This window comes from Aptenodytes forsteri, unplaced genomic scaffold (assembly GCF_000699145.1).
Source record: "Aptenodytes forsteri isolate BGI_AS27 unplaced genomic scaffold, ASM69914v1 Scaffold325, whole genome shotgun sequence".
Classification (NCBI taxonomy): domain Eukaryota; kingdom Metazoa; phylum Chordata; class Aves; order Sphenisciformes; family Spheniscidae; genus Aptenodytes; species Aptenodytes forsteri.
The window spans coordinates 1,401,478-1,428,334 of NW_008795575.1; positions in this window are offsets into that span (position 1 = coordinate 1,401,478).

Sequence of the window (26,857 nt, forward strand, 5' to 3'; positions counted from 1 at the left end):
TGGGGTAAAATTCCAGCACTGATTTTGGGGAAGCTGTGCTGATTTACACTGACTGACAAGCTGGCTCAAAGTAAAGCTAGGCATAGTAAGTAGTTTGACTGTGAGTATCCTAGGGCTTCATCGTGCTGGTTCCTGTGCATGTGTGAACAGTGCTGTAATTGATGTGAACAAGGCTAGTCTGAAAAAGCTGACACTGCAGCTGAAGTGTGAGGCAGCGCTAAATTTTGTTCACCTCGCATTAAGGGCAAGTCAGGTAGACAGAAAAATATATACGTTCTTCTCTCTCTGTCCTAGCATTACCTGCCTGAGCTACATTTCTGTGGAAATGTGCCTGTCTGAGGCCTCAGACATCAATTTTCTCTTATTTTCTAACCCATTTAGCTCTCTCTTCTGCAGGCAGATCTTGTTTAGAATCAATAGCTCCCCACTATCAGCCCCATTTAGTGTATATTCATTTATTGGATTTTAAAAATGGAGAGGAAGAAAACTTAAAAGAGAAAATAGGGGGTTTTCATTGGAAGTCTAGTATTTGAAATGCAGACCCTTTCTTTTGGCTTTCAGTATTACTACGTTACAAAACACAGTTGAAACCATTTATGCTCCAGCTTGGCTTATAAAATCCATAAGCAGACTACAAAGATCTCTTCTGACATCCTCCAATCCTCAGACATCAAATGCTGCTTGGACCCTTTCAGTCAGTCCTCTCCTCAGATGCATCTTCCACAAATTTGCAGCAGCTCATGAAGTCTTACATATCTGGCCTCTACCAAGCTATGACACGAAATGAATTCTTGGAGACATCTGACAGTGACCTGTTGCATTGTTTTGCTGTTCCTATCCAGTCACCTCCTGTACTGAAGGCAGCTTAGGTGGCATCTGTAGGGCTATCATGCTGCTGGGCTGTCTGGGTTGTAGATTTGTCAGGCATTCTTGCAGGCTTTAAAATTAATTTGTTAGCTTTAGTCAGGATTTGAGAAACATCCTGTCTTCCAAAGAGCCTGCTTATAATTTGGATGTTTGGAGAAAAAGGAGGTTTAGGGAAAGTTGTGCTCAGAGTCCTGTCCTTACCAGCTGGTCTCTTCCTTCCCATCACTGCTGTGCTGCACACCACAGTAAGTGGGAGTATAAAACTCCTACACCGTCCAGGAAACTTAAGTGAAACATTTCTTCTATTGATAAGGAAAGATATATTTCTTTATCAATAATGATCCTCCTCCCCAGGCAAGGGGCAGAGGAGTACCACTAATGAGGTGAAATGAGCATGTTTTCATATTGCTTGCTTATGAGAAAGCCTGCACATAAAAAATCTGCAGGTGTTGGATGGTATTACTCTTCTTATATATAACTTAATGTGCTTTTGCATGAAAAGATCAAAGCAGCCTGTTCTTAATGTAAATCTGTGTGGTCGCTTCCCCTCTCTTCATAGTCTTATAAAACAACCAGCTCAATACAGGTTGCATGTTCCCTTTTTTCCCTGTGGCGTATTCTTTTGCCTTATTCAGGATTGTTTGTGCCTTCCTCTTCCTCAGGACCGCAGTGAGGAAAATGTGCTAATTTTCTGTCTGTTCAATTGGCAAAGTGCTTGAGGGAGTTATGTGGGGATGGGGTATGTAACAGAGTGATTTAAGTGGGATGTATTTAGCCTCTTCATATACATGGAATGACCCTTGCATGGCAGTCTTTTCTTGTATATGCAATATATGTATATTCCACTGCATATACATACATGGAATTTACATTCCATTGCATATACTTTCCATGTATATGCAGTATATGCAATATATGTATATTGCAAAACAGAGAGCTTTTCTGAGCTAACCCCAGCGCACAGGAAAACGCTTTGTCAGACAAAAGGGTAACCAGGAAACTGATCTCTGCAGTAAAACAAACATAAGCAGCATGTATAGCTATATAACCTGATTTCGGTACTGTTATTGCCGATTTGCCTGAATATAGAAAGAGCAGTGGCACGCTGGTGTATCCTCTCCCACTGGGAATGCTGACAGACTCCATGCTGGAGATCTGATGAATTTGGTTTTATTTGAGAAAGCCCAGCAACATGGGAGAGGCTGTCTACAGAGGCTAACTTCCATCACACGTGGCTCCTTTAAAGCCCTGTGTGTCATGTAAGAGGGTTGAAGAAGAAATAATTTTAGTAATGACACTGTCTTAAATCTCTGGGGGGAAATGCATGCCTGTCTGTACAGCTCTCATAGAAGATCCCAAGAAGGACCCAATGAGCATGAACACTTAAAGAAGCCCCTGGTACCTAGGTGCAATGCAGTGTCTTCCCCAGGAACCAGGCCAAAACTTTTATTGTAGCATCAATTATCAAAACGGGCCAGCACAGCTCTCTTCTCAGCAGCCTTTCTTCTCTTGGCGAGGAGGATACTTTCAGGGTCCAGGGAAAAGAGATGCTTCTGCACTTGCTATTTGGCAGAGGCCTCAAACACATCAAGCACCAGAGGCAAAAGTCTTTCTGTTGCAAAGTGTCCGACCCACCTGCTGGGCAGGCTTTCCATGATGTTGGAGGCTCCCTGTGTGCCGGAATGGTTAGGAAAAGGCATTTTGAGTTTGGGATTTTTTTTCTTCTTCTTTTTTTTTTTTTTTTTTTTTGAGCCAGACCTTGTGATCTGGGATAGAGAAGTATAGACACAAAAATAAGTTAATTGAAGGTAAACTAAACTGAGCTTGCAAAATAGGTTCAGTGCAGTTACTGCCAGTTATCTCCTATCCATGTTGAATGAGACTCTACTCTGGAAGCAAACATGCATACAGCATAGCTTTAGTCCAGGCAGCTCGAGGGCTGACAGATCTGTACCTTAGTAGTCCAGGCTTCAGTGCAAGGTGCACAAAGTGAATCTGAGTCTTTGTATATGTGCAGGATTAATCTTTGCAGCTCCTGCTTCACTGCTTTCAGGACTTGAGCAAACCAGATTAAAGATACCTTGTGTATCTTTGCTCTAACACCTCCCCCCCGTCATTATAACATATATTTCCATAGAGACCCACACTTACAATGGTGATTACTGCGAAGCAAACACAATCACCTTTTTTTCCTCGTGTCTAACATATGCCCATCTGTTATTTAAGCGTGAGCTTCTTAGAGCAGGGTTTCATCTCCTTAAATTATTGGAAAGCATCTGACAAAAAATGGATGCAAGTGTGTACAAGCAGTGATAAGCTTCACCTGGTTTAGACTGCTTTTCTTTTAGTGCTTTGTACTCAGGATGGGAATCAAAACTGGAAAACATAAAACTTCCTAAAGCATATATTATTTCCAAGCTCCAGTACAGTGGTCCTGAACTCGTGGCTCCTAAACCTCCTGTTATCCGTGAAGCCCTGAGAGAGCTGAGACTGACCAGGAATGCTGAGTTGCATCTTCCTTGCTTCATGTCTTGTGCTTCAGTGCTGCTGCTTATGGCTCCCATAGGTTAAGGGTCAATGCATGTGCATTTACATAAAGTCTGAGTCTGCGTTTAGGTGAAGGCTTGCACTGATGCTATGCATGAACTATTCTGGTTGGTATATTTTCTTCTACTTTGTTCATAATCTGACTATATTCTGCTTTCCTTCTACCTGAGACTTAGAAGACAAATACCCCCAATACCTTTGGCCCAAACTAGTCTCATTCTGTGGCTCAACATGAGTAAGGGCTGCCAAATCTGCCCTTCTGGTTGGATCCACCTTACAAAGCTGACATGGAAGTTTAACAGCACAAGTACAAAATCTGCACCCTTTTCTTCTGATGTGATAATGGGTAGTATCAATGCTATTTTACTATTTATCTAGAAAATACACTAATGTGAAGCAAAGAGGCGTGAAAACTATTGTAAGGATGACCATAATAAAGTTTGTCCCAAAACAGTGGAGTCTGAACAGACTAGTAATAAGTTCACCTTATTGGTAAGCAGATGAAGCTGCTAAATGTGTAAAGGCTCTACTCTTAAGCATTCCCTTTAGAGTAAACGGCCCTTCCTGGGGAGGTTGAAATAATGATCCATTTAGGGTTTTATTCAGAGTTTAAATTTCACCTACATCTCTTTGCCTAGGCTATATCAAAATCCAGGCACTACTGAAATCCTCTGGAGACCTGAATAAAGATCTGAAGACCTGAATCTGAAGCCAGCCAAGAGGCAAAGGGACTCGGGAGAAATCTAGGCAGCCTGAATATGCTCTTTAGTGGCTATTCACATCTCATATGTTCTTTAGCCAACAACTTACATCCAAGAATGTAATATCCGCCTCCACTCTTTCCCTTCTTTCTGTCCAGTCCTACAGCCCTTACGTGAACTTTGAGTAATTCCCATCAAAGTCAGCTGGTTTGCTGAGTGAAGTTCAAATCCCCCTTGGCTCTGTGTAGTGCAGCTTTAAGTCCTGGTAATAAAAGAGATTGGGGAATCTGCAGAGAATTAGCAAACCACAGGCCAACTCCATATCCTGCTCCCTGCCTCATCAGCCCTTTTCTGAAGAAAAGGTAACTCGCTGTCCAGTCTTCCCAAGTCCAGCAGAGAGACCTTAAAGCCTGCTACCTTTCAGCTAAAGATCTGTCTTGAGATTCTCTTCCCTGAAGCCTCAGAATAAATTATAAAGGAACCATGTTGTTCCAGTCCTAGTGGGGAGGTTAATGAGATACGTTCTCAAGATTGACAGTCTGTCTTGACAGCCTTCATAGCATCCCTTTGATGCTCTCCTGACAATAGTTTCCGAGGTAGTAAATTATAACTGGACATAAAGCCTTCACTGAGAAATGAAGGCACTATTTTGCACTTACCAACTCTAAATGCAGAAAGAGCATACGCTTACCAGGCTTAGCTTGAGCAATGATTCAGGCTTCCAAGAAAGATACTACTTAAGTGGTTTTATTGCTCTAAATGGGATTAAAATTCACTTTTTATCAAAGCATCAAGGTCCCTAAACATATACTTAATCAAGAATATCAGACTGTAGCTGAAGTTGTTCTATTCCTAACTTCAGTACAGAGCTTTTTAAGTGAACCTGGTGTGTGCTAAACGGAAGAGAGCAGATGTCTCAGAAACACGTTAGCTGTTGCGGTTATTGTCCTGCTCCCTGAGCTGCTTTTGAATTGTAGCTGGGCCTTTTCTCCCTGGAATCTAGGTGCTTTTCAGGTTTGAAATTACTGAATTTTTAATTGTCTTGGTCTGACAATGTGTGTTGATGCAAGCACATTAGAGATGAACCCGACTGGAGTAGATGAGAAAGCCCCTCTCCCAAGCTTCGGGGCCTTGCCAGACAGATTTGAAACAAAGCACTGCATTTCAGGCCTCCTTTATTGATGTGTCTGAACTGCATCACTTATTCTGACCAGCTTCAAGCTAGGGGAATTGATAGCAATATGAATCAGTGTCTGGATCCAATATCTGTGGCTTAAGATCAGCTCACGGAAATACAGGCATTTCTGAGAGATGTCGTACCAAGGGATGAGAATAGGAAACTGCCAGCTCTAATGCAGCTTTCTCTTCTCCCTACTAATTGTTTTAGATAATGAGAGAGACGGAAGCACTCATGATGTTTAAGCCTAGAGGGCTGAATCCCAGCAGAGTTGACTCAGCTATTCATCTTTGCAAAGCAGATAAGCTTGGTGGTGTGCGTAGTAGGAAATGAAAAAAAAAATGCTTTCCATTATGAAAAAGGACTGCGTTTGAACAATGCTTAGAAAAATGCCCTTCCCCCATCCCCTACCCCAACTGAAGAGGGAAAAAATATTGCTAGAAAAGATACATGTATTTGGAATGACTATTTTAACAGCTTTGACCAAGCTAAAATAAAACGGTAATATTCACAGGGTAAAATAATCTACAAAACAAGGAGGGGAAGCTGATCCGTATTGCTTGCGTCACAGTCCCTGCCCCACCAGCCTCGCTGCAGAGCTAGTGATGCTCTATGTGCACCGTTGTTGGCTCGGTAATAGCTCCCACTTCAGCTTTTTAATTTCCTATAGTGGAAGGTGCTGTAGGGGATTATCTTGCATCTTCTTTCATACACGCTGCTTTTATTTACTTTTCTAAAATACTTATCTTCATGTAACAGGCACTCACTTTCTGGCCCTGTGACATACATGCTTTTGGTGACATACACACAGCTACTTGTGTGGTGGGGCAGAGAAACGTGCTGTATCGTGGAGCTGGATGCCAGGAGCATGTCCTACTATGTGACATGCCCATGTCATCTGTCATGGCAAGAATTAGCTTTTTTTTAAGGCTACAGAGGAGTTGTACCAACATTGTCATGTGCAAAGCGTTGGTGAAATCTGTGCCATTGTGCGAAAGAGCATGAGTAACCACCACCTGCACCATGAGGTGTGATGGTGCCAGCTGAGCACTGGCAGCCTGATGCTTTGAATCTTTAATACGGTCTTGTACTGGTGCTGAGCAGTAATTTCTGTTTGTGAGCAAACTGGAGTAACGAATATCCTTGTAGAATAAATATGGCTGGATTGACAAGTTACTGCTCAGAAAAGGAAATTATTCTGGCTCGAAGCTGCATCATGCAAGGCATTCTCCCTGGGTTTTGGGAGGGCTGAGGCGTTGCTTTGCTTCCTCTTTGCCTGCTGGTGTGGTTATGGCTCGTAGCAGCTCTGTCGACCCTGCAGGGCCTGTGTGTCAGTGGCACCTGGATGCAAGGGAAAAATGAGTCCTCCGTCTCCGCCTGGTCCTGCACGTCTCTGCAGCGAACTGGCCACAGCCTGTAGCTTTTTCCTAGTACCTGGGGGTTTCTTTGGTATCTTTTCTGGAAGATTTTTTTCAATAGCTTTTACTTCATCTGTATTCTGTAGTTTTAATTCCTTTATAGGAAGACTATGGACTTACGTAGCAGCCATTTTTCTCAACGAGATGCTGTAGGTCAGAGGCAAAGTCCTTTTCCCTATAATTTTTCTTTACAAATATTCCATTCTTGTTGTATTCCCTTTGCCCCTGAGTGCTGATGTCTCGTGCATGTTTATTTTTTTCTCCATTTCCTTTAGGGACTCCCAGGAATGTGTCTATTTTCAATGGGGAGAGGCGCCATTGTAACAAGTGTCATGTTTACCCTGTGACTCTTGTTTCTGAAAAAGGAAGAATTTCCAAGGAGGAGTGGGGATGTCATTAGGGGAATCCACTTGATCTGTCCCCACAGTTTTCATGTTTTCTTATCCTCTGGGGTGGTTTCTTACTCTAGTCAGAATTGGGGATTGATATAGCTATTTGTTATTTTTAGCTGCTTTTGAGAGAAGCCAAAAATGGTGGTTTCCATTAGTCATTTCCCATGTTGACCATATAAAGGCCATGGCAAGGCATGATGCTGGCTTTCAGCCTATTGCCAGTATCCAGGAATCAGGGTGGAGGACTCTCCCTACAGACTGTACATTAAGGGGAATTCCTTTTCATGGGCAAAGGTTCACATTTTTCCTCTGGGGCTGGGGAATCATCCTGTTCCCTCATCCAGAGATTAAACTATGCTAGGCAGCTTCCTCAAGTTTGCCATGTCTGAGGCTCCCAGAATTTGATAGACTTTGCTCAGCCACTGAACTGCAATACAGCATGGCTTGACGCTAGGGGTAGCGTTAGGTTTGGCATACGGAATAAAAGAATCAGCAAGGATGTAACAAGCAGAGAGTAAGGCTAATCTAAAATGTGTATCGTTTCCTCCTTTGTTTTCTGTTCTGATTGATGGAGGTTCGCAAAACTGTGGTTAGTTATTTCTTTGTTTTCATTTTCTCTGTTGCTTTTCAGTTTGCCAGCTGCCTTTGTTCTTGTGGCATTCCTGGTACGTGAGGAAGGGCAGGCACTAAAAGGCAGCTTAAAGGCTGTTTGTGAAAGTCTTGCAATCCAAGCTGGCAGACAGAAATGGCATAAGGGCTGGATGAATATGGAAGTGTTTTACTTCTGTAAGCCTTATGATCAGTGCTGTGTCATTGAATCATAAGCTGTATGGAACATCCATCTGAGCAAAGACTTTATTTGTTCTCTGAAATGCTTAGCACGTTCTAAAGCGATAATGACATTAATAATAATAAAAAGGCATATTAAGTTATGGAGATGGTCTCTTTAAAGCAGAGAATACACTGACTGTGGTAGAGAGAATGCTGTTGCTAAGTGGTAACTTGGTATTATTGTTTGTTCTTGCTATTACTATCTATACCTTACAGCTTTGGGTGTATTTTTCTTGTTTATTTATTGCTGCTTGAACTTTTTTTTGTCCAGAGTGTGCCAGGAGGCCTTCAGACAAGTCACATTACTCATAGCTTAGTGGAATCCTAGGACTCATTTTTTATTTCTTGACACCATCGAAGTTTGTTGGAACCTAATAGACAGAAATGCTTGACCAATACCACTCGGTGACAGAGGACGGATGTTCAAGTCACTTGTGCGTTAGGACAGGCCTTGAAGCAGCTCCAGCTCCAGGCAGCGTCCAAGGCGGCCCTGTGCAGAGCAGGCTTACCTGCGCTGCCGCCTCAGGGCTGCTGGCTGGCTGGAGAAGGTGAATCACTCTGTCTCTCAACCTCAGCACTTCCAGCAAGTTTCTGATTCTGTTGTACTAAGTTGCATATTTGGAGGACCGGAGTGTTTTTACTCTTTCCCTTTATCTGCTTTAAATGTGTGATGTTACAATTTAAGGGTGGATTTCAAGCCCTTCTCTATACTGAAAGATAAGCATGTAGGGCACCAGAGTAATATAAAGCCGAAAGTCATAAAGAGTGGCTTCTGTTATCGCGCACAGTTCTCTATCGGTAGTATCTTAGCACCGTGCAAGGAATATTTTTCACTAATTGTACATTCTACAGAAATTGTAAGGAAATTTCAAGAAAGATGTAAAACAAAGAAGCTCACCAAAAGAGCCCCCATACTTTAAGAGATAATATTTTTTTAGTGCTTAAGAAAGGAAGAAAATTCAATGAGAAATTACCATGAAGTCTCTGGAGTCAAACATATGATTCCGTCTCCCCTTACGGCCCATCCAGGCCTTTCTTCCTATTAATTTCATTCTTGTGTGCTCTTTCTGATTCCTTTTAATGACATTACTTACCTGGAACTATGGCTTGCTTAACAACTCGGAGCCACAGAAACTGTTGGGTCTGCTATTTCCCAGGCTTTAGCTGAAGCAGAATGAACACTGATACTCCGAGCACCATCGCATAGCGAGTTTCCTTCAACCTGTGCAGTTCCAAGTCACCTCTGCGGGGTTGAGCACAGCACACGTGCCAGCTCCACTGGGCTGTGAGTAAGGATATCCAGGGGAAGAAAGTGAGACATGAGCTTTAGCTCAGTGAAAGCACTTTAAATTTTCTGGAAATGCAGAATAGAAGTGATAAATATTTTACATTTTAAAAAAGCCAGCATTGGTTCTGTTAAATTAAGTAATTTTTCATGTAGTTAACATCTATCACAGAGAGCAAAGACTTCTGGTGCTAATCTTCAGCTGGTAAAAATTAGTGTATTTCCATAGACGAATGAATCTGCTCTGACTTATTCCAGCTCAGCATTTGACTTACTACAAATAATGAAATTGTGAGGTAGGGATGTAAGGAAGAAATTAGCCAAGCTGCAGCTTGGCAGAAATCACTGTGCTGTTTTCAGGAGTCCTGAATGCTCAAGACTAGAATTGGCAAAAACGCTCATTACAAACAGTATTAACAACTTAATGCCTCTACAGTTGTTAAGTAGTTGCAAATCAACCCTGCTTTGCTTTCAGAGCGTTTGTTACTTTGCAATTACTCGGAGGCAGCTCAGAGGGGTCGCGTTCGGGCTTCAGGCCCAAATCTGTTTTCTATTCCCACCGCCCGTGGTGTGGTTGGTCACCCCAGTGACGTGGGATCGTTTCTGCTCCCGGATTGGGCAACTGAAGCATTTTAAGCATGAGAATAATTAATAACATACTGCCCCATTATGCTAATGGCAGCTGCAGGTGTTTGACGTTTCTGAAACCCAGACTTCTATAGGACATTAAAATTTGTTAATGTTGTAGCTCTGGGGGGCTTCTGACACAGACAAGATCCCCGTTGTACTTGGCACTGTACAAATGCCGAAGTGATGTCCCCTGCTCCAAAGCATTTACAATCCAAGTAGTTTTTAATCCTATTGTTAAAAATGACAATGCATCGTGCCTTACGACTGTATAACGCAATGTTCACGAAGCAGAAACAAAGATGCACTGAGAGACACAGTGCCTGCTTGAAAATCATACATCCGTCGGAAACACTTGACCTACTTTGTACAAATGACCTTCAAAGGTACTGTCATGGATATAGATTTTGAAGGGGTAGGGAAAAAAGATTGCCTTTTGAGTTTGCTCGTGTTCTGTATCTGAAATCACTTTGCATGCAGTCAGGTTTGCATCTGAGCTCTTCGCTTTTCACCCTCATGATGTCCATTGAAGAAAGTTATTAGCAGTGAACTTTGATGCATGAAGCATCTTTTAAAGTCTGATGTTACATAAACTGTGATTCCTGCTGGTGTACTGTGTCTGTAAACACATAAAATTTGATTGTCATTGTGTTTTCATAGAAGTATGCAATTTACAACTTCCAATTTGTCACTTTTTTTTTTTTTCCTGGTTATCATTCACTTTGTTTTCTTTATGTTTAGGAGTCATTGTGACATAGTTTTGCATTGGTATTTTGTGTTGAGTAGACATGGGGATTTCAAATTTGCCAAAGGAAACATGCTGCTTAGTTGCCTTGGAGAAGCTACATGGGTGAATCACATTCCCATCCCTCTCTTTCCTACAAGTCTGATATATCTAGTTACAGTTTGCACTAAGCTGCTGCTCAAGTGGTACAACCTCAATTTTCCCCTCCCTTAGACAGAAGCAAACAACCCCAAATAGAAAAGAAAAAGGTAATTTCAGAAAGATTTCTTCTCAGATTTTTTGATTAAAAGACAGACTTAAAGGAGCGCGTGTGGAAAGACTCACTTGTGGTCATTACAATCTTCTGTAGTGAAGAAAAATATATGCTATTTGTTTAATTTCCAAAAGTTTTTTGGCCTTTGTATTTTTCCACAGAGGCATAGATAATTTCTTTTTTTTACTCCAGAGTTTTGTAAAAAGCTCTGAATGTCTTGCAGAGCTGCATGTTAGAGACCAGAAAACTGAAGATTGAGACTCTTGAGAGTAACCCATAGTTGGGAAACTCAAAAGCATCCTTTAAGAAATACAGGTACTCTACTTCAGTTAATTAAATGCAGTACTTAGAATGGGTGAATCTGCTGTGTGAAATATCTTTTATCTGTCATGTTTTTGTAAAGAAATGAGACAATTTAAAGGTATGCTAATCTTTCCCACTATTCTGAAGCTGAGCTTTCCAATAAGAAAAACTGCCTTTCAAACGCCCGTGTCAAAGTTAACACCTCTTTATAAAAGATAAATGATAATGGAAGAGGAAAACAATTGCCATAGTACTTTCAGCCATGAGGAAAGCCCTTGTGGATGAAGTAGAGGTTCTTAGTGGAAGATCATAACAGACAATGCATCTTAAAGCAAACAACCAAGAATGAGGAAAAGCTAAACTTAACAGAAAATTACTTCCTTTTATTTTCATGTCACTTGACTTATTTTCCTGTGGCAGTCAAAATTGATGCTTCTGGTGGAATTAGCTTGTTTGTGACACTCTATCTTTTGCCGTCGTAAATGTACTTTTACAAAGAGATTTAAGGACCTGCCGGAGCTCTGAATCGCCCTGTGGAGGATCTTCTCTCTTTCCCTATTGACTCTGAGGCAGAGAAACTTTCTCTGGTCCGGGCTGGTTTGATGCCTCTGTTGTGCCCTGCTGTGCAATCTTTGAGGTGAAATTTTCAAGAGACCCAGTGGGGATTCCACATTTTTGGCAAGAATTGGCCATAAAAATACCTTAGACCCATTTGATGTTTCCAGCCTTTATGTATTTCATTCTCTGTTATCTCAGCACGCAGCTGGCAATGGCAAGGGTCAGTCAGAAGGCCCAGATCCAAGAAAGCACTCTGGAATATGATTGCATTTAAACAGTAAATAGCAGTGGCATCAAATAATATGAATTGGGAGGAAGGATGATGCTGGTCAAAGCAATGAACCCCAGTGCCTTGGATTCGGATGGTGGGTCTGCCTCAGAATCCCTATATGACTTTGGAAAACACCTAACCTTGCTGTGCATACCTGTTAAGCACTGTATTTTCTTTGTATCTTTGTTTCTGGGGAATTCAAAACCAAAATTTAGGGCCCTGTGAGCTTTATCAAATCAGACATTTCTAAATGCAATAAAGCACACAGTTGTTTGAAAGTGTCTGCAGGCTTCCTCAACCCCTTCAGTTTTCTGGACAGATTAGTGATGTAGGGAAGTTGGTCTCTATCTTAAAATACAGACATTTGGAAGCTGGAGCATGTCTACAGCTGGCACTCCCTCAGAGAGAGGTGGAAGTGTGGCATGTTGAACTGCATCTAGAGACCTGCCCTAGGGCTGTGTTGAGGACTGGGCTTGTGGTCTGCACAGAGACCAGCAAGCTCAACTGAGGTCAAGCCGGGCGTGCTCTTTGGAAAACAGTGGGCCACGTTTGCCTGAATATGCCCAGCTGCTTAGGTCTCTGCAAGATGTGAAGTGTGGTTCCCAGATAAACATGTCTGTAGGCTGCCCATGAGGGATTCAAAGCCCACGCGGGGTACAGGCCAGCTGCTGCTGTGCCTGCCCACCAACCACAGTCATAGCTAGGGTCTTCCTCCCTCCTTAAGCTTCTGCCAAATTCCTATCTTTAGTTTGTGTGAACTGAGAGTTCCAATACAAATAAAGTAACAGATTATGCAAATGTGTAAACGGTTGTGATTTCCCCTGAGATTTTCTCAGTGCAATTCAGTGGAGTGACTAGAATGAAGGAATATCGCTCAGTACTGTTAGGCATGTGAGATCTGACCAATAATACATTACTAAGATAATACTTTCTTATCTCATACGTATGCTGGGAAGATTGATTAGTCTTTGCCTGTAATATGCTGGGAAGCTGGGAAGCGTTATTTGCTATAAATGCTAAGTATTACTCTTACTGAGGCATCTGTGACTCAGTTACTTAGTTTTAAATAAATAAAAGCCTGTGTCATTAACGACAACAAAATAAATGCGCAAGGGCTTACTGAACTACAAATTTGTAGTTGACAAATTTGAATTGACAAAGCTCAAGTCATTAACAGCATGAGCTGGAAAAGATCCTCAAACTTCAGAATAAATCTGAGACCTGGAACTCTGCAATGCTGAGGACTTTTAGCGTTGTATCCCAATGTACGTTTTTCCTCCCACTTCTTTGCAGCCAGGATTAATACCTTGGCTTTTATCTGGCCTTTTCTCTAAACACTGGGATATCTCAAACTATGTGAACATTAAGGGTTTATAAGGATCCCAAAGCAATAAGCAGTAGGTCTGCAGAGGCTTCTATGTCATCTCATGTACAGAGCTTAAATTTGGAGCAATGTTGCATTGCACCCCTTCCCAGCATCATTAGTCTGGAAAGTGAATGGGATGGGCTCAGAAGGTAGATGACTTTATTTGGCTCATGAGCTTTGGTGAACACTGAGAGAAATGCCCCCGGGAGTGTTTCTTTGCTGGGGAAGGCCGATGAAGGTGCTGCACCAAAAACCTCCTCATGGAACTTCTCTCTCTGGCTGGGCTGAGATTTGCAAAGACAGTAATAGAGCTGGGTGGCCAAACTTCTTTGCAGATCCTGTACCTGCTAGGAAATGTCTTGTCCTCTGAGATACTGAGCAGCTGGAAAGAGCTTACATCCCTTGGTCATTCTAAAACATGCATCTAGCAGGCATTGCTTACTGCTTCTGTTGGCCTCATGGAGTTTTGCACTTCTCTGCCTCCCGGTTTGTGTCCTTTACTACCATATCAAACAGTTAAGATCTAGTGGATTGTTTTTCTGTTTTAATTCCACAGATGAATTGACAAACAGCAGATTCTACACACTCTCTCTCATGAGTTTTTCAAGTGAAGAGATAAGCTCAGCATCTTAATGTGGTATTGATCTGAGCCCTCTGGAATTTGAATTTGCTTGACTTTGTAAAGTTTGCATAGGTAGGATATCTGAACATCAGATGCCTGTCAAGCTAGAGACTGGCCTGTTTGATCTGGCTAACTCATAATTAATTGAGCTGTTACTGTGAGTATTTGATAAGAAAACCTGGGGGTGTTTGGCACAAAAGGTGCTGGAGACGTGGAGCTTGACAGATGGATGCTCTCCAAATTTAAATCAGGTAGGTCTTAAACAATGATTTATAGCTGGGGAGAGTGGAATGTAAAGTGATGTGATATTTTCCAAATGAAGCAGTCTGGTCTTTCTTAAGATCAGGATACAGGATGGAAATGATCTGAGCTGTCTATTAACAGCCTTCATTTCAGCTGGAACAGGCTTTTCTATTGTGCTTTTTGTGCTGAGAGTCTCCCTAAGCACTTTGCCATGACAAACCACATAATAGTTCAGTTTATGGAGGCAACAAATAGAGCAGTAATAATGCATGTAATACCTCAGTACTGATTTAGGGGTACATTTTGACTTGCTAGCAAACTTCACATCCCAGGAAAATTGACTGCAAGCCCACAAGGATTTCATCTCCAATGATAGGTAGAGAGAATATGAAGAGCTCTTATTCTTCCTAAGTTACGTCTACAGAGATCATCAGTCAGGCGCTATTAGGATTTTTGTAGCAGCTGTAGCGATGTGTGTTGCAGCACGCTCACATGTTAACCAGGCAAGTTACCAGCACCTCTTTTCTGTAGCATAACAAGTGGGACTGGAGAAAGAGGATCAGTTTCCGTTTAAGGGACCTGTATTGCTGGTGAGACTAAAGCATGCAGGGGCTGGAAATGAATGGCATGCTATGTTTGATTGGTTGCCTCCTTATTCTCTGCCAGTGAAGCAGCTTTCCAACTGCAAATGCTTTTTTGTTTATTGCTTACTTCTTCTGGTGTTAACACCCACCGCAGGAGTGGACCCAAACAGTGCTGTGTTATCACAGACTTCCTTCTTCCTTCAAAGTCTGGACTTGCCATTGCTGATTCCTCGTCATCCTGGGCTGTTCTAGCCTAATTTGGCAAAAGTCAGAGCTGACTCTGGCCCTTGAACCTGAGCGTGTACTTTATGACAAGAGAGAACAACGGACAACCTCCACAAAGACTGTCTTACTATGTGGGCGGAGGGGAATATACAGCAAGAACTTATCTTTTTATTACATCATTCCCAAATATTTTTAACCTCAGTTGTACTAAGATTGTACCCAGAGCTGATTGAAACACCTGTTTTAACACATTCTTGGCTTGTTTTGCTCCTCAGACTGGAAAATTCCTCTGGGGAATGAATGCATTGCTTGAAGAGGAGGGTGTAGGAAACAGAGGTTGTGCAATGCACACTGAACACCCCATTCCTTTTCTGCACAGTACGTTATATATATAGCTTTACGTGACAGCTTACTGCAGGACAGTGTTAAGGATAGAAGCTTTACTGTTTGCTTTCTGATCAACCTCATCAGATGCTGAGCCACCAGAAACATTCATTTACTCAAACTTTCTCCCTTTATGTCTGATTGTTGTTGAAGTTATGGCGGTGTCTGCCCATGCAGTTTTGGACTTTGTGCTATCGCCCTTCAGAGAGGATCTGAACTAACCACTGTGCCATTGTGAAGAACGTGTTGAAGTTGAGTTTCTCTGCCAATCTCTTCTCAATTGCTTTTGTTCGTTCTGTCTATATCACCAAACCGAAGGTGGCAAATTCCACTGTAAAGAGTATTCTTACTTCACAGGGGTTTCTAAGTGTACTCACTGTCAGAGGCACTGCTGTCCTCTAAGTGACATAAAAAGGGATTTGTTTTTTTGTATTGAATCATGTTCGTATTCAAGTCATAGCAAATTTTTTTTTTTAAATTCATTTCTGTTGCTAAAAGACTGACTCCCTCTTCTCTTAGGAAAAATACTGTCTCAATAGAAGATGAAATATATCATAGAATAACTAGGTTGGGTGCGAGGGGGAACATCTGCGTGTTTCTGGTCCAACTCTCCTGCTCACGGCAGGGCTAAGCTGGAAGTTAGATGGGGTTGCTTAGGGCTTCGTACAGTTGGGGTTTGGGTATCTTTGAGGATGAAGATTGCAGTCTCTCTAGGCAATCTGTTCCAGTACTTGCTCTTACAGTTATTTTTCCCCCTTTTCTAGCTGGAATTTCTCTTACTGCAACCCGTGTGTTTCCTCTTGCTCTTTGTCTGTGCACCTCTAAGAAGAGCCTGACACCATCTTCTCGTTACCCCCCTGTTAGGTGCTTGAAGACTCTGATGAGATGCCCCTTTAGCCCCCAGGTAGAGCACACTCAGCTTTCCCCACTGCTCTTCATACTTCATGTGCTCTGAAGTATGGTCTGGTACCATCTTAGTCGTCCACCTCTGGGCTCGGTCCAGCTTGTCAATACCCTCGTTTTACTGACCTTGGTTCTCCCTCTATAGTTATGCCTGAGACCCATTTCTAGGTTAATATAACTAATTTAGGCTCTCTTCTGTTCTTTCATTTTTGCTAAAATGAATTTCAGCTCTACTCAGATTATTTGAAACCGTCTGTTGCTTTATGTGGATGCTGGGAGTGGAAATAGTGAAGAGTCGAGTATAGAGGCAAATGTACTCAAACTGTTTGTTCTCATATCTCAGTGCAAGCATCACAGTGAAGTAGGCATGAGCTTGCAGAAATACTCTGGGGTTTTGCACGTATCCAAACATATACACTGTTCCAGCTTCCTTGTGAAATTCTTATGCTTAATATTCCAAATATCTCTTAATCTGATCAGATCTATTCTGTACAGTTGACAGTCTTATTTCCTCAGGCCCGAATGAGGTTGGTAGCAATGTATCCTTCTCAGAGACAATTGGCAAATAATTAAAATCTGGAAATCATCATTCAGGCAAGGATGGAAAATATTTTCAATTTCCTAAGTAGCTGTGACAGTTTTCACATGAGTGCTTGCTTTCTTCTGAAACCCCTCACTCTTCTCTTTGTTCACTCAGTGTTCATTGTTTCCCCTCAAAAAACTATATCCTTGTGAGAAGCACAGGCAATTTTGGGGTATGTGTATCAGTGAGGCAGGAAGGCAGCTACCTTCTGCCCTGAATGTGCACATCTGTTCTTTCATATTCTTTCTTCCTGTGATATCAATGCTGCAGAATCCTGAAGCTTTTTTCATTGTTCCTCATCCATCTCCCACCCTTTGGACGTGGTGGGTTTTTCTTTATGCTGCTCCCAAAGGGTTAGAGTCCAGAGCAGTCTTGCTGATGCAGAGTTCAACAGCAGATCAAGGACTTGCATCGGGGCATAAATGTTGCAACAACCTGATCTGTGAGTGTGCACTGCTTACCCGAGCGGTTCAGCTCACCGGGCTTGTCCCCGCTGCACACTCTGGTGTGCGTGGCTTTGGGCACAGCCTGGCCAGCCTCACAGCGCAAGTGACCCGTATACCTATGGCATGGGAGAGCTGCGTGCAGGCTCTCCATCAGCGATCTGCAGGGTCTTTGCACAGCAGCCCCACCGTAAGACACAACCGGCAGGATCCCAGTGAAATCACAGTACAAAACCATTAGACTTGATTTAGGGACCTGAATCAAATTTCTATCTATGTAACCTTTTTTTCTGGCTCTGCTTGTAAAGAATGGTAGAAGGTGCTGTTGTTTTTGGAAATGACTTTGGTTGTGCAGAGTTGTCTGTTAGGAGCTGAAATACAACTGTCCCTTGTTTCAGCTGGAGGCATTTCCATATAAAAGCTTCTTTAACTTGTCGCTGTATTGTAGATTTATTTTGGGGGTTTTAATATTGAAGTCTGCCCAGCATGTAGTATTAGTGAGAGTGAAATTACATGAATGTGAAATGGAGGAGTTTAAATATTCAAAGGGCGCTAAATGAATCAGGTTTCATTCTCCCACTGAAGGAACTGTTCTCTGTATTTCTCCTCAGCATTTTATGCCACACATACATTATAACTTCAGACTAAAGGATACATAATGCATTCAGGCACTGTTTCCAGTTTCTCCTTTTTTTCAGCTTGCAGTGTCTCGCTTAGCTAAAAATCAATTTGTTATTACATGAATTGCTGCAGGACATAAAGCTGTCTGTGTAACTAGCCCAATTAATTAATATTTTTGCACTGTACTTTAATCAAACATAATAGCCAGGCAGTTAAATATGACCACTCATCAGTATTTTCCAATGGAGCTTATTTTTTGTGATTAAATTATTATTGCCGTCTATCCTTGTGCCATTCCACTACCTTCATATTGAAATGAAGGGTTCTCGGTGGCAGCAGCGGAGAAAGACTGGGAAGTGAGAATAGTGGGGAGATGGTGGAGACTCTGCCTAAGTCTTTTCAATAAACAAACTAGTCCTTGGTAAGATGTGTAGTCCAACAGATGACCCTGAACCTGTCTGAGCATTTCAGTTCCATTTGACTGAAGATCACTAGAGCTATGTCCTGGGGTCACTTTAAAGCTATCTTAAACATGGTTTGTTCCTTGTAGGACTGATGGAGACACGTGGGCCCTCCCCATTCTGTAGGTTACTCTAATTTACTCCTGTTTGCCACAGTGTTCAAAGGGACGTGATCCAGATGCAGGCTGTGGCAAAGCAAAACATCTAAGCCCTCAGGTCTTTCCATTCCTCCTTGTCTCTTCTCACCCCTGAGATCAGGGCTGAGTTTACATAGGCATAAATTTACTAGTACTGTGCAGGCAGAGAAATACGAAGAGTTCATTGTACCGAGTTGGTTATTTTCCTATCCCTGGTGGAGCAGAAGAGGGTCAGACATAGTAATATGTTCTATAAAAATAACACTTATACCTTTTATTGTGCATTCTCCTGCAAGATGAAATACTGAGTCGGAAAATATAGCCTTTGGGAAGTATTCTCTCTTACTTCTCAAGACAAAGAGAGAACGGGGCCAAGGGTTCTACCTGGTGGTGGATGCTGTCGGTTGCTTGAAACAATGGCAAAGCTGAATATAGAAACATGTTCCTGGAGATTATCACAGTAGAACTTTGCAGTTTAGCTACAACTTTTATTGACTGTCCCAAATAACTTTACTGCTTTTTGGATGTGCTAAATCCATAGGCATGCGTGTATGTGTGGCCAGTCAGAGAAGTGCAGAAAATCAGGGCTAGAGAGGGCCTTGGTAGCCTTTGAGCCTGACAATTCACCAGCTATTTTAACTCAAGGACTATCTGGACTTCTTTAAAAAAATATAAAGGCTATCTTGACCAGCTTTGCCACAGTTGTTTATTATTTAAGTCAAGCAAATATTAGGCTAAACTACAAATACTTATGTATTGCTATTTGTTTGCATGCAGATGTGCATGTACAAGAGGTTTTTACAATTGCTTTTACCTACCGTTTCCAGCACTCCTGAGGCATTGACTAAGTTCGGACTTGTAGGATTCCTGTGTTGATAGTCTTTTTTTCTTTTTCTCTTATAGTCTTTCTTTTTCTTTCCTGTTGTTCTCTATCTTTATTTCTATTATTTTAGGACTATAGAATGAAGGAAGAGATGGACTGGGTGAAAAAGAGGGAGAAAAAGGAGAAGGAAGCTATGCCCAACCTAGTAACTGCGTAAAAAAAGAAAAATACAGTTCAACCAAATCCTCAGTTTGACCAATGCCTCAACTTTCCATTTGGAAACAAGAAGCAGTTTTGACTTTCAGGAAATTTGAGGTCGGTGTATTGAATCTTTGAATGAAAAAATTTCTGTTAAGGGTAACTTTTTGTCAGAAAGACCCTCTACTGAAAAGTTCTCTAATGAAAAATAATTGAATGGCGAAGGATTCACCTGCTGCTTCCCCAGCATCACTTGCTGCATGGAGGTTCCCCAATCCGTGCACTGATCACAGGTACTCTGGGTTAGCAATTCAGGTGATTGCTGCTCCTCATGCCCTCTGCTAGAATGAAGGAAGAGATGGACTGGGTGAAAAAGGGAGAAAAAGGAGAAGGAAGCTATGCCCAACCTAGTAACTGCATAAAAAAAGAAAAATACAGTTCAACCAAATCCTCAGTTTGACCAATGCCTCAACTTTCCACTTGGAAACAAGAAGCAGTTTTGACTTTCAGGAAATTTGAGGTCGGTGTATTGAATCTTTGAATGAAAAAATTTCTGTTAAGGGTAACTTTTTGTCAGAAAGACCCTCTACTGAAAAGTTCTCTAATGAAAAATAATTGAATGGCGCAGGATTCACCTGCTGCTTCCCCAGCATCACTTGCTGCATGGAGGTTCCCCAATCCGTGCACTGATCACAGGTACTCTGGGTTAGCAATTCAGGTGATTGCTGCTCCTCATGCCCTCTGCAAACACAGTTATAGATCTTGCATTAATTAAAAAAGTGGCCTTTTTACTTTCTCCAGAAGACCCGTCACTGTGCAAATGCAGCCTGAGGGATATATCTTTTCCTCTCCCAGCAAAGATTGCATAAGGATTGCTAGCACGTGGATCCAGTGCGTGGTGTGCGGCAGCCAAATAATCAAGGATTTAAGAGTCCCTCAGCACTCATTCACACGCCAGACCGTAACCGCTCTGATTTTCCCCTTTCAGCAGCTGCAATACCCAGGCACAATGGGGTGAGTTAAGGTTAAGGATGTCGGTTCAGATTTAACTTGGAATGTCCTAGCTTTGATGGCCCCAAGCCAAATCCTTAACATTATTTTAATGTCGTTTTTCTTCTTCGTTTTATGTTTGCATACATTTAAAAACAGAGCAGAGGTTACTTATGTCACAGCTGTGCATACTTTCTAAGGCCAATGGATAAATACAGGCTTTATACTCCAAGAGGAAATTTTATGTAGGACCCAAAATACAAGTTGGTTGAGAGTTTGGTTGGTGGATGAGATTGGCAGCTGGTGCAAAGAGCTGTGTCTCCCTTGATTTTGATGGAATTGGGCTGATTTATCTCTGCCGAGGATCTGGCCCTCTGTTCCTCTCTAAGCTCAGAACTTTTTTCTGGCTGCTTGACATATATTTTTGTTTGTATAGAATTATCTATCTCTTCCCACCCATTTCCTACTTCCTGTCTTTCCAGATTTAGGGTTTAATTTTGCACAGACTGAATCTATTTATCTGATTTTTTTCTGAAGACAAATATTTATTTATTTTTAAGCCAAACAAGTGCTGCGTGTTTTGCGTTGGTACCCAAGTGGCTCGGCTGAAATCTCGGCTGAGTGAAGTTTTTCAATTTGTTTACTGGAGTCTTCCCCAGCAACTTGACTAATTCTTCCTTTTCTGATCAAGATTAATGATGTGCTAAAAGGTGTGTTAGTCTATTTTTCTGGTATCGAAGCATTGAGCCAGTATCTATAGTATGAAGTGTCAAAGCACAAATATGCTTTAAGAGAACCTTTCAAACAAATTTCTTAGCCAAATAGCAGAGAAAAGTATTGTTTTGTTTTCTTTGGGATTTTTTTTTTTCTGTTGTTTTCTTTGTAACAGAATAGAAATTTTTAGGATTAATGTATTTTTTTTCCTCAGTTTTCTTGTTTTTATCGTGAATAGAAGTTTCAACTCTGTTTTCCTTACAATCAGAAAGCCTTTGAAACTCTGGAAGCCATTTTTTCTGCCAAAACAACCTGGGATTTTAGTGGAGGAAGGTCACAGGGACCCAACAGCTACAACTTCAATTATGTACATGAAGTTGCGATGGCAAAAACAAATGATAGTGATGCTAGTTGAGACTGGTGCACTGTGTACCTAGATCAACATTCAGAGATCAGTGGAAGGTTTCCCACTCACCTTAATAAGCTGCGGGTCAAGCCTTAGACTTGTAAGATGAAATTTATTTCTTTGGCATCCTTCTATACACTTGGAAGCCATCTCATAAGCTTAGAAGCTCAGCAACAGCACATTTCCCCCTCGTATTGCGACTCGCTCTGGTTTCCTGCAGATCCCTCCGGAGCAGCGGAAGGTTTGAACGCGATGTTCATTTAGAGATGCAGAGCGCAGTGTTCCACCCTGGAGCTCCTGCGTGTGGTTCCCATCCTCCAGGGCCGGAGGGAGATGAAACATTCATGGCTTTTTGGCCCCCGAGTGCAGCTAGCTGCAGAAGTGGATTTTTTTTTTTTAATGCAGTCACGCTATCCCTGCCATGCACAGACTTTTCAGGTGAGCACTAATGCTCAACCCGAAGACATAATTGCGGCGTTTATGGTCAATGTAATACTGATTTGAGTCTCCTGGCAGATGGATTTCAAAAGCGTTCTCCTTCGTGTCGGTGCTACTACAGCAGTTGTTGCGTTCCTAGGGGAAAAAAGTGTTGCATACTCAGTTCTTTAGAAATCTGTATCCTTGTTAAAAATACATATTCTATATTTCTGAAAGTAAGAAAGGGAGGAAGAGAGCACAAAGCAGCAAGAGGGAGAAAAGTCCTATTCTGAGCACCGGGAGAGTTTATTCCTTTTGGATGTTTTTTCACAACGAATTCTCCCTGAGCCAAGAGCGCAGAGCTGAGGGAAGCGTGCAGTCCTGCCTGCTGCTGCTATCCACATTATGTGTGACTGTTAATGCCAAAACCGGTATTTTTCTGAGTAGAGGGGGTATATGAGGTAAAGCTTCAAGGGGCAGTTTCCTGCTTTGTTGGAAAGAGGCAGAAAGACATTTGGTATCCTGTCAAGCTGTATGCTTTTTCTCTCTCCTTTTTCCGTGCTCCCCCCCCCCTTCTCTGAACTGCTGCATCTTGCTCAAACATAAACAACGGCCGAGGGGCTGAAGCCTCCCCAGGAGCAGGCACAGCGCAGTGGGGCTGGAGGGGCAGCCGACTGCAAGTCAGCCTCATCTCGTCCGGTTAAGCCCGTTCTGTTTTCAAGGCACTGGAGGGTGTTGTGAGTTAAAATGTTTGCATTCCCCTTGCGAGCAGTGCCCCATTTTGATGAGCAATTGCCCTGTGGAAGGGCAAGGGGCCAGCAGGCTGGGTGTGCTGGTTATCCATTGATGTGCAACAGCAGTTGACTCCTGCCACCTTGTTTCTCCAGCGCTCCTGGGTCTTTGTAAGCAGACCAGCAATTAGGACAGCAGCTTTTTCTTCACATGCTTTAGTAAAATGCACCAAAACTTACAAATCATTTTGAGTGCTGAACTGTGTGCTGAGAAGCTGCACAGGTTTCTCTTGCGATGTGAAACTCTTTATTCTAGGGGATCCTAAACTGAGACTCATGCTCACTCTGGCAAGCAGACTGAAACATCATTGCTTTTTAATATATGCATTTGTCATGTATGGTGCTCCTATTCGCCTCCCAGGAATTTCTGTCTCATCTAAGAGCCACAGCTTTCATTGTCCTGACCCACCAAATTGCTTCAGAGGTGTGTGAGAGCTGGGCATAGATTCTTGTCATTTCTACACATACATGCACATTCATGCCTGTCCTTGCAGGTTAATTCTTCTCTCTTGTGCACCCGCTTCTACGGATACTTCAGTATCTTTCAGCAGTGATCACAAGTAGTGCATGGATCTGCGTGTCGCACTTTCAACAAAAAACAAGGAGGAGTCAGAGCAGGTAAAAGCAAAACAAGCCAAAATTAGCATCATTAAACCTTTACAAAGTTTTGCACTTTCCTTTCAAGGAGTTGAAGCTGCAATTCTTCTTCCCAATGGAAACATTCAACAGTGTCAACAATTTTCCACAAAATAAAAAAGCTCTGTTTGGAAAAGCATTTTCCCCATAAGAAAACCGTTTAATCTGAAAAATAATTTCAGCCATCTCCGGTATGGTACAAACTTCACTCTGCAATAACCTATAGTAACCTGAGTATACTGGGAACTAAGAATTATTATTCTTTCTTCTCTGAGAATACTGTATGTTTGAAAAATAAACACAAATCTGTTATACAGGTGCAGGCAACGAGGACAGTATCTTTGTGCAACCCTGCAGCAGGGGTGCTTACACATACCTTGCAGGATGCAAATTGTTAGTTTTTATCTTTTTTTAGAGCCTTGCTCTTTAGCCTGAATAAAAAAGCAATCGGTGATGTGAGAATCTGAATAAAGAAGCCATTGGTGATGTGAGAACGCTGCTTTTGAATAGTGGGATCCAGTACCAAAATTTGTGTCATTGCATCCTAATTTAGGAGGTGACTTCCGCTGTTATAATTGACTGACTTTTTCCATGGCACATGGTTTGTGGGGGTGGGAAAGAGTACATTACAGACATCGTCTGGTGAAATTATTGCTTCTCTTAGGCAAAGAAATTCATCCTAATTTACTGAATCCCACAGCAATTCTCTTTCTGAAACAGCCACACTTGTGATGGACGCAATTTTAGCTGTTAGCAGAAATTGAAACTGTGTCCAAAAGCTTGAAGCTGTAACTGTGAAAGGAAAACTAAAAGCATGGATTACTTGGCTTAAACTAATACCCTTTAACAGAGAACAGTAATGGAGTTGCTTTTTCTGTGGGACAGGCAAATTTCACTCAGGTAGCTTACTGAGCAAAGGTGTTTGTGGTAGATGGCTGCACAGGGATAAATCCTGTCCTCAGCTGAACTAAAAAGTACCATCCAAAATCAATCTCTGGTGTCATTTTTAACTTTGAGGAAGCAGGACCAGGGTCACACTGCAGATACTTCAAACAGGGTAATTTCAAATGTAAATTGTTTCAGTTGCAGTTCTTAGAGGCTGCTGAACTGTATCATGAATTAAGTCCAAGCCTGAACAAATGCTGGGAAAGAATAATATGAATATTTCTAAACGTGAAGAAGAATTATTATTCTCTTCAATGGTTGTAAACAGATAGTATACTTACTGTGGCAATACATTTTTTAATTTTTTTTTTTTTTTTGGTAGTGGTGGAAAGTGCCAATCAGATGCTAAACTAGTCAAGTCTTTTTCACAGAATTAAATCTGGTCAGATTTATGGCTATGGAGAGAATATTTGACTTGATGATTGAATAAATAGCACCAGCAAACTTGCTGTCATTGTAGTCCTGATCAAAACCTCAAAATTTTCCAAGAAGGGAAGCAGATGGACTCACCCAGAGCTCCATCCATTTGCATCAGCGACTGAAATGTATCAGAGTCAGAAGTTCAGTGGATAGAGAAATGACTCACTTCTTTTTTTGACTAACAGTAAAGTCATTCAGCTGAAGTGGAGACAAGTCATATCTGATATCATATTTTTATATCCTTTTTGCTTATTATAATTTATTTGCTTCAGATTGATATTGCACAGAGAAATATGATGCATTGTTCTGAAATTAAATTTGAATCTGTATCAAGGCAATTTAATCCCACTTGGAGTTGGTGGATAAAGGAGCAAGCGTAACCTTCGATAATTCCCTTGCTTATAGCTGGCTTTTTCTCATGCACAACAATTTAAAACAAAATCACTTTCTCTAATGAGAGACTATAAATTACTACTTTAATGAGACACATGAAGTTTGAAGAGTTGAATTCCCATGTTCCTCTTATCTGTAAGCCTGGGTACCTCAAGGGAAGGGGAAAGATCCATAGTGCTGAATTTCTGTGTTGTAACATCGCTCAGTATTAAGATGATTATTACAATATCATTAAGTCCCACATGGGAATCTGGACTTCAGTATGCTGAGTATTGTTTCCATCTAATGTGAGAGTCTTAAAATGCTTAGAATTGAAACAAAAATTGGGAGGGGAACTTGGATCTGCCCAAAACCAAAGAGCAATGTGGTGACATAGTTTCTCACAGTTCCTCCTACGCTGTTCCTACAAGTGCACTGCTTTGTGTTTCAGTAACTTATTTTCCATATAGATATTGACATCTGCATTCTCTCTTGCAAAAAAATACTATTTGGAAAGGATTACTTAAAACCTGCTAGTTATCTAAGGATATAAGTAATGTGGTATGAAGAAACAAGGATCAAAAAACTAAAAGTGATCGTTGTGAAGTCAGTTCCACAGATCTTCTGTAGCATGGACTGTAGGAGCTCCACAAATAGAACCCTTTCTGCTCAGGAACAAATCTCGGGGTATCAGGAGTCCTGTTTTGATTTACAAATTGGTAGGAGTGAAGAGTCCAGCACAGCATTTGGTCAGTTATCCTCATGGTTAAGTGTCCACAATACCAAAACCAACCCTGCTTTTTCCATTGAGATGTGTTGGTGTGTGCTTCTAGGTATTGGCAGGTCTGATGCCTGGTCCCCAAGAGCGTCAAATGCTTTGTGCCCTTGTGTAAGAGTTGAGCGGGAGTCTGCTGGTGGGGAGCAATCTAGTCTGTGCGTCCTTTGGCTCCAGGTCATGGCTGTTAACTTCTGCCTCTTGTGGGGTCACTATGAGTTTCTTTGGGTCCCTTTGGTTTTTTTTTTTTTTTTTTTTTTTTTTTTTGACCTCACCCTGCAACATGTGCATGAGATAGCTGGAGGGAAGGACTGTTTGCAGCATCCCTGCTGTGCTGATAGGGCAGCACTTCTCCATGGTTCACCTGGCTCATCAAGGGATCGCTCTCAGCTGCGCGACTGTCTGGGGGGTTCTCCCTTCAGAGGTTTTTGGAAGTCAGCTCAGACAGGTCCTGGCCAGGGAAAACAGAGTTGTGGGTGGTGGCATGTGGCCACGCTATGGTTAGCACCAGTGAGACGTGTACAGCATTTGGATAAAAGGTCATTCTCCAGGGGATCTTTGAAGAGGGGCCATATAGCACTTGTGGCCGAAGAGGCTTATGCATCTATAAGGAACCACTATTTACGCACAATTATGTATTTATATATACATTTGTATACTAAATACATAGCACTCAATATACTGATCATGCAAATGCTGTACTGGCTAGCTCAATGTATTCTTTGCTGATGTTCTTCAGTCAGTAATGTAATAAGAGTACGGAGTATGATTGCTCAGTTATTCTTCTTTCTTGAAGAAAGGCAGTTTGTTTCATTTATTTCCC